Raw genomic sequence first — 8,437 nt, 5'->3', positions numbered from 1 at the left:
CTCCAGGGGCATTGCCAGCGTCCCTTTGGACACACCCCCTTAGTGACAGGCCCCACCCCCCGGCAACGGCCCGGGGGGCGGTGCCGGCTCTCTCCCCTTAGCGACAGGCCCCACCCCCCGGCAACGGCCCGGGGGGCGGTGCCGGCTCTCTCCCCTTAGCGACAGGCCCCGCCCCCCGGCAACAGCCCGAGCCTGTGTTTGCTCCGCTCGGGGGGCTCGGTTTGGGTGTTTTCTCTCCCCCCTCCCTCCCGTGCCGGGAACTCCAGGCGGCTCTCGTACGGCTCCCGGGGCCTTCACCCCCCGGGGGGCTCGGCCCGCCCCTTTCGCGGGGCGCTGTGGGAAGGGCGGGGGCGGGGCCCGGGGGTGGAAGAGCCCCGGCTCTGGCCCTGGGCTTCTCTGGCGTCGGTGCTCCCGTGTTCCCTCGGGCGGTCGCAGCTTTGGGGCTGTCTCAGCCCCCCGGGCAGGCGTGCTCTGGCGTTTAGAGAAGCGGAGGCGTTGCCTGAGGTAAGGATTCCAGAGCTTGGCACTCTTTGGCGGCATCTGTACTAGAAAGGTCCCTTGTGGCCTGCTTTGCTTTTTTTCTCCCAGGATGCTGTTTTGGGCGCTGAGGGGGCGGTGAGACGGGTTAGTGGTATGGTGTTCTGTTTGGGGTTTGGTTTTTGCTTTGCTGTTTTTTTTCCCCTCGTGAGATCATTTTATTGTGCTGCTGCAATTCCTGTCTTTACTGAACCCGGAACCTTGGGGGTTTTCACTAGTTGTGCCGTTCACTGTTTCAGGTGTTGCCTTGGCCTCTCAACAGCCGTGGCACAACCTGCAGCGATGCTGCCTCTCCAGGCCCCCGCAGGCCCCGCTTTCTTGTCCAGCCAGGCGGGAAAGCGTGGTTGTTGCAGAAACAGCTACGCCCTGCGACTCCTCCTCAGGTTGTTGGCTCGGCCCCAACAGCGTACAGGCTGCTGAGGTCACCGCCTCCGCGCGGGACGCAGGCGGCCCGGAGAGCTTTACCCCGCGCCATTTCCGTCCCCTCTGGGCAGCAGCGGAGCTGCCGCCGCTTCAGGCGGCCGCTTTCTCGAGGGCGAGGAGCTGGGATGACAACGGGCCGCTGCAGACTCTGGTCAGGGTAAGAGGCTGTTCCCTGGGGAGCCGGCGCAGGGGGAGCGGAGGTACGCACGGGCACTTGTCGGTGCCCCTGGCCGGTAAAGGGAAGGTTAAATTGTTAGAGTGCAAATAAATACATATTATTTAGGGAGGAGTCGTGACTAAATTTAATCACACCTATTACTGAACAAACCAGGCAGTCATTATTCCTAATCTGTAGTTAAAAAAAATAAAGGCAGTCCTTTTTTATGCCATAAATAGAGTTGCGAGTCATTAATAGCTCAATCTAAATACAGCCGTTACTAAATCAACTGCAGGCATTAATGACTCCTGATCAGAAACAAAATAAGGAAATTTTCGAATCTAGAATGAAAATCGACCCGGAAAGCTAAATTGGGAGCGGGTAGTACTGAAATTGTAACAGGGCTGTTAGAAAGTTCAGAGGCAGCGACAGCTCCTGCTTCCAACCCAAGCAGTAAACGAAGCTTTAGGTTCTTAAATGAAGAGAAATAAAGGTGAGCTGTTAAACAGTGGCTGGGGTCAAGCGTAGCTATTAAGAAAATTTGGAGGTACGGGTGATTCCTGAGCAGAACTAACAATTCCAGAAGATTTAGATTTAAAAACTACAGAGCTAATGGAGTGCCACAACCGCCCGGATGTAACTGCAGCCGCTTTGGGGGAATGCCCCAGCCCCCCCAGCCACCGCTATTAATTACTGCCAAGGAGAGCGAAAGTGAAAGTAGAAGCAGTGCAGGTGAAGTGTGAGCAGTACGCTTTTTCCTAAGTCATCTCTTCGTGTCAGGAGAGGAAAGAAAATGGAAAGAAGATGTTTGCAGGGGGTCTGTGCTGGGTTACCTGCGCGTCTCTTCCGTGCGTCCTTGAGGAGACATTTAGCTCCTGTTGGGCGCTCGCAGGTGGAGACAGGGCGAGCTGGAGGCAGGATCGGTGCCGGCACTGATAAAGGGATGGGCAACGAGCGGAGAGAAGAGGGGGCAAGGGCTGAAAAAGGGTCACCGGTTCTGCAGGGAAGGCAGCGGGATGTGACTCGGCAACCGCTCTGACGAGCGCAGGGTCATTCGCTGCGATGAAGTCAGGGTCTGCGGCTGGCCCGGAGAGGCAGCAGAAATCCCAAACTCTTTGCAGGGATACCGGCCAGATTAGGGCAACACCTGAACAGTAAAACCATTTAGGGGAAGCAGAGCTGGGCTGCACCGCGTGGCCAACCTCCCTCTTCTCCGTGAGTCCCAAAGGGGCAGCTCCAAGAATGTGCTGAGAATTCATCCCTTGCGCTAAAAATGAGACGCAAGTAGCACCCACCCGTGAATTTTATTTTCTCTCTCGCTCTGCGGCTCCTGCCTGCTTGTCTCTCCTCAGTGCTCACCTGCACCTGTGCTCGGATGGGGCAGCTGAGGGAAGGTGCTGCCATCTCCCCAGCCCCGGCGGACCGCCCCTCAGCTGTGTCCTCTGTCAGGGAGCGTCGTCATCTCTCCTGCCTCCCAGAGCGTGTCCTGTAGTGGCAGACGCGCGGGCTTTTCCCTGCACGCGCATACGGGAAGGGAAGGGAAGGGAAGGGAAGCACAGTGAGAGCTGGGCTTGTCAAAGAGTAATGGGGGTGGTGGGAAGCGTAGCTAGAACCGGAGAGCTACAGCGCAAAAGCGAAGCGGACGGGACACAAAAGTAAAATGGTGCACAGGAATGCTGAGGAGAGAACTCCCGCAGCACACAGGAAATCAGTGTCAGAATCTATTGTCTTCTGACTGCCAAATTAAAAATAATGGCACGCTTTGCAACGCTAAGCTCGCTCTAATCGTCTGAACTGTTTCTTTCCAACCCCCACCGCCCCCAGCACACCGCTCAGCCTCCTCAGCCTGAAATGCCTTGTTTTCCTTCTTTTTTTTTTTTTTTTTTTATGACAGGGCAACTTCTGTTCCCGAGGTGGTGCCTACGGTACAGCTATCTCTTCGAAGACAGTTTGGTTTAGGTCAGAGAATGTTGAGCCTGGACTGAATCAGCCTCTGTTTCTATTTCTGGAAATCGTCGGTCCTGTGCATCAAGCCCGGAAAAAAGGAAATATGAACCAAAGGACGTGGGGCCTGCAGGGCTAGGAAATTATTTGAGAAGAGGTTCAGTGGGGAAATGACTCTTTGTCTGTGGGGCGTCCAGGCAAGCAACCCAGCTGCTAGAAAGCGGCGCTGTCCCCAGGATGGCCTCGGCGGTCCCGTTGGAGTCGGGGCAACAAGGACAAGGCAGGGTGAAGCATCTGGCCTGCCGTGTGGAACGTGACTGTACAAAGCACGTGTGATGCACTGCAAGTTTACTTGTTTAAACTGTGAGTTAAAGAAGGTGTGCGGTTGCTTTGTAAACAGCCGACGCTCTAAAGCTACACCCATCTAATTGCTAGCTGTATTAAATCTATCGTATTGCTGTTTCTGCATTAAAAAATAAAAAAGAAAAAAACCAACACACCTATGTAAGCACTTCTAAGTACAACGGAAAACCACTGTTTAACGCGTGGCATGTGTGGGTTGTTTTTTTGGGGTGGGAGGGTGGGGTGTATGACAAAAACCTGCGAGAGACACACGCACATACGCACATGTCATGTTTAGCGCTCACCTAAACCCAAAAAAGAAAATCCACTCTTTATTTTGCAGCATTAGCATTAGCTTCCAGCGCACAGCCTGAGCGCACACCTCTGCTCTCACCGTCTGCTCCCTCTTCAACCGTGTGTGGCTGTCATCAGCTTGCACAGGCTTTGCTCGTGCAAGTTTCCGCGACAGCTTACGAGAAGGCAGGGAAACCAACCCAGCAAGACGCGTAGTGCCTTCCTCTATGGGCTCCGTCCAGCCTTTGTTAAAATGAGCAGAAAAGAAATCTGCTGCTGCCTTTACCCTGACTGACTCTTACAGAGAGCATCTGACTTGACCCGCAGCAAAGCGATGCCCCAGGCAGCAGCACGTATTGGCGCGGACCGCGGTTTCACCCACCTGTTTTACTGCGCCGGTCCTTTCCCACGGCCGATGCCGCAGATGTGGCGCGCCCCACCCCCAAACCTCTTTACGAGGGTTCCCTGGGCTCTGCAAGTCGCCTGCTGGACGTGTTGCTGATTCAGACACGGGCAAAGTCAGCTTCTTCGCTGGCCTCGGGCCAGGGCAGCCACGTACTCGAGGGAAACTCAGAATATCTCCAGCGAGATCTCACCGGGAGGCTGGGACCTCGTCAGTAGGGGAGAAAGCCAAGCGACTGACACTGAAAGGGAGCTCTTTGCTAGGCTGTAGATCGTAAAGTTAACAAAGAAAACAAACCTGCCTTTTTAAAAATGCCCTCTTTTGAGTCTGCCACATTTGATACGGATTTTTTAAATTGCAGGGTATATCTCCTACAGGCCTCATGCAAAGGGAAGTGAGTACCTCTGGCTCTCAGGACAAGGGGGTCCCTCAGGAGCCCAGGTGCTCACGCCAGCCGGCATCTGGCACAGCACAGGGCAGGAGCTTTGGCAGTAGTACGTGAGCTGAGAATGAGAGTTAGGCAGCACTGCGCGCTTCTCCTGTGAGCCGCCGAGGCTCGCACGCTGTACCTTCCACAAATAAAAGGCCAGAAGAGTCAGCATTTCTGCTAGTTCCAGCCTCATCCGTACCCTCGTCGGTGTAGCTGTAAGCAAGCATCCCGTAGCGACTGGGAGCGTGGCAGCTGGGCTTCCTGCGCTGCCTTAGGTTGTGCCCTTGGAGAGACCCTTCTCCGAGCCCCATGAGCCCCGGGGTGGGTGGGCTGCGGTGCCGTTCAACGCTGAATAGGCACGAAGGCCTGTAAACAAAATGTATTTATATCGCACCCATACCCGGCAGCCAACCGCCACTTTATTTACGTATTCTGCACCTCCTGCCGACGCTTTTAAACTTAGCCGATATTGCCGCAGTTTTCACTGACGGGGCAGGGGGCTGCCACGCTGCAGGGGGAGTGTCTGGGTGTCTCCCACGGACACGGACGTCCTCAGCTGGGTAGGGACAGGGTGAGAGCTGGAACAACTCTGCTGACATGTAAGGGCCGTCCCAGGGCAAGGCTCCTCGGTCTGGGGGCTGAAAGGCGAGCCGCGCTGGGTGGTTGGTGTGGGAGTTGTGGAGCAAGTAGGGGGAAAAAAAACCAACAAGAAAAAACCATCCAAATGTTTCACAGCAGGTAGAAAGCTAGGCAGAAAGCAAACTGAATGCTGTAAAGACAAAAGCCGAAAGCCAGCTATGGACTGTACAAAAAGAGTCAGTGCCACGGAAGGAGGTTATTTCTTCAACTGACCATAGGAGGCTTTTTGTGAGAAAACACAACACCTTTCTGCTACGGCGCGGTACCACAGCAGTAATGGGCCAGAGCGTGCGAGCGCCTTTGGCAGGATCGGTAACGGCCGGGGCACGGCCGAACGGCCAGCCCACCTTCCGCACAAGGAAAACACCATTCCCCTGGAACGCCACGCAGACCCAGGACAGGTAAGGCGGAGGCCGAGCCCAGGCGCCCCCATTGCCAAGGACCACCTTGGCCTTGCAGCGTCTCACGCTTCGGGGTGTTTTGCAGGCCGTGGCTAAGCTCAGGCCCCCTGCTCGTGGCTGCCCCCGGTCGCCCGGCGCCGGTCGGGCCCCAGCCCCCAGCGCGGTGCGGCGCAGGGCAGTGACCCAGCAGGGCGGCCCCCCGGGCCCCAGCCCCTCCCCCCCGCCTGCGGCCAGGCCCCGCGGCCGCCGGCCCCTTCCTCCTCTGCCCGCTCCCGTCGCAGACGGCTCGGTATGTGTCACGAGCGGCAGCCCCGTTCAGCAGCTCTCGGAGGGCGCGCGGCTCTGCCCGGCCGTGACCGGGGCCCGCAGGGGTTTCCCGCTCGCCCCGAGAAGGCGCTGGCCCCGAGCCGGGGCGTCCCGCCCCGCCCCGCCCGGCCCTCGGCGCCCTCGCGAGCTGAGCGCGGCCCGGCCAGCAGGGGGCGCTGGCGCTCACCGGCTGGGCGCGGGGGCGGTCCGGCGCGGGGGCGGGGCCGGTGGGGGCCGCTCCTTCCGGCCGCCCTTTAAGGGCCGCCCCGCGGGGCTCGGGCTTCCGGTGGCGCGTGCGCGGCGCGTCGGAGCGGGGGCGGGAGCGGTGCGTGTGGAGGCCGAAGGGCCGGTGCGTGTGGCGGCCGGGTCGCGAGGCGTCCCTGTGCGGTGCCGGGGCCCCTCTGCGGCCCGGCGTGGGAAGCCCGCGGCCGGCGGAGCCTGCTCGGAGCTGGGCGGGGAGCGCCGCGGCGGTCCGGCCGCCGGCAGCCATCCCCTGCGGTGGCCGGCAGCCCCTCGGGACGCCTGGAGGCCTGGCGGTGCCCGAGCCTCGCCTGCGGCAGCCGCCTGAGAGAGCAGCGCGGCCGTGTCCGGGGGCCGGAGAGCGCTGGTGGGTGAGTTCGGGCAGCGGGTGGGTCTCCGTGTGAGGTGAGGCCTGGCGCGGGCCGGGGGGTATCTCCGTGCGGGTCGGGCCGGGGGCGGGGCGGGGGCCGTGCCCCGCAGAGGAGCCCCGGTCGGGCATCGTTCGCTTTTCCACAATGTAGGGCTCTCCCCGGTTATTTTTTGTGTACTGTGTTTTGGGTCACCTGAAAGCCTTTGGCCGGTTACGTTTGGTGCGGGGAGATGGCAGGTCTGGAGCCTGAAAGATCTCTGGTGGGGGGTGGGGGAGGTATTTCTTGCCTTAAAACTCTGAGCCCACCTCGTGTGTCATGTCGTGAGTCTCGTGACTGTGGCAAATGGCTGAGTCGGGCGTTTTCTGATAACTAACTTCTGAACGTGTGCGTGTGTAGGCACGGGGAGATTTGTGCAGTGTGACGGAGCCCCTTGTGCTTCTGTGCTAATGTCTACCTGTTCTAGACCTCCAGAGTTGGAAAGCCTTTGTTTAGTGCCTAGTTGTGCCTGCGTAACAAATGTTTTAGCTGCTGATGGGTTATACCTCTGCTGCGAACTTCTTGCTGGGTGGCTTGATTGTTTCTGGTTGTCCGTGTAAATCTAGGCAGCTATTTTCTGCCCGGTGGTGAAGCCTATCGCTTTGGATAACAAAGGGCAGGAGTGCAATAAAGAAAAAGGTGATTCGTCTGCTGCAGCTCCTTGGAAACAATTCGTTCCTTATTTTCTGCCCTTGGGCAGGCGTTGTGCTTTCCAGATAATGCAGCCTCTCCTGTGCCTGTCCACGCCGTGCATTTTGTCCTGCCCTTGCTTGAAAAGGCTCTCCTTGCCTTCCTCCCCTCTGCTGCAGTTGCCTTAATCTCTCGCTGCTGCTGCTGGAAGAGGGATAAAGGGAGTGTTGTCGATCGGGTTGTTAAAAGCTTTTTCGCGGGCTGTAACGCGCGGGAAAGGGGGGCCGGGGGGGAGGATCAGTTTGCGGGGAAAATGGGAAACCAACATCACCTTCCCCTCCTACGGCGCAGCCCGGCCGCACGGCTCCCCGGGGATGCCCCTGCCCGCGGGTGTACCGTGTGTGCGCCCCCCGCGTGGGGCGGGGGACGACGACACCCCCCCACACACCGTCGGCGGCACTGGGGCAACCCCTGCCCCAGGGCTCCGCGCTCGTACCCGGCTCTCCCCGCTCCGGCACGGCACGGGGCTGGACGCACCGAGAAGACCCCGGAGCGGCTTCTCGCGTCCGGGCGAGAACAGGGCCCGGCCCCGAGCAGCAGAGCGGGCACCGCCGGTAGCTCGGAGGAGCGGGGCCGGCTCGGCTCGAGGCGTCAGAGCGAAAAGGGACGAGAACCGTCCCGGAGCGTCCGGGGGTTGGGGGGGTTGGCGGATGGTCCGGTGGCCGGGTTCGGCTCCGTGCCGGGCCGTGGGGCAGCCGGAGCCGCGCCAGAGCAGGTGAGGAGCCGCATGGCCGGGCGCGCTGTGGGTCGGCGGGTTTGGGCTGTGGGGTCTCCCGGTCCGCGGAGCCCCGGGGGGGGCGGCGGGGTGCGGGCAGCAGCGGCCCCGGGCCGAGCGCTGTCGTGGGTCGGTGGTTGGGTTTTGGGGCCGAGCCCGTGCCCGTCCCCGGGGAGTAGGGGCAGCCCCACCCGGCTCTCGACTGCTCCTCGTCGGGGTCGGGCGGCGGCGGCGGCGACCCCGGCGGGGGCTCCTGCGGTGCCGGGCGGGTCCCCCCTTGCCCGCGAGGCAGGCAGGGACCCCGGCTGCTGCCGCCGCGGTTTGCTGGAGGCGGGCCGGGCCCGGCCCCCTGTGGGGTTGGGGTGCGGGCCCGGCGCTGCCGGGGAAACGAGGCCTGCGAGAGCAGGAAGAAAGCGCTGCCGGGCCGGTGCTGGGCTGCCCCGCCGGGGTGCGGGGCCGGGCCCGCGCAGTTCAGTTCCCAAGGCCTCCCCGACAGTGCCCGCGTGGGC

At 60.7% G+C, this 8,437-nt stretch overlaps 1 long non-coding RNA gene across 1 annotated transcript; it reads left to right on the top strand.

Annotated features, from left to right (window-relative positions):
* Positions 1-341: 341 nt before the first annotated feature.
* Positions 342-3,588, top strand: LOC142051458 (uncharacterized). Its single transcript, XR_012658493.1, has 3 exons — positions 342-504; positions 777-1,117; positions 3,012-3,588. It is a non-coding gene; the product is annotated as an uncharacterized LOC142051458 (long non-coding RNA).
* Positions 3,589-8,437: the final 4,849 nt, after the last annotated feature.

The sequence above is a fragment of the Phalacrocorax aristotelis genome, unplaced genomic scaffold (assembly GCF_949628215.1).
Source record: "Phalacrocorax aristotelis unplaced genomic scaffold, bGulAri2.1 scaffold_33, whole genome shotgun sequence".
In the NCBI taxonomy this organism is placed as follows: domain Eukaryota; kingdom Metazoa; phylum Chordata; class Aves; order Suliformes; family Phalacrocoracidae; genus Phalacrocorax; species Phalacrocorax aristotelis.
The sequence above is the reverse complement of the archived record's forward strand: the minus strand, read 5'-3'. Positions and strand labels throughout refer to the sequence as shown.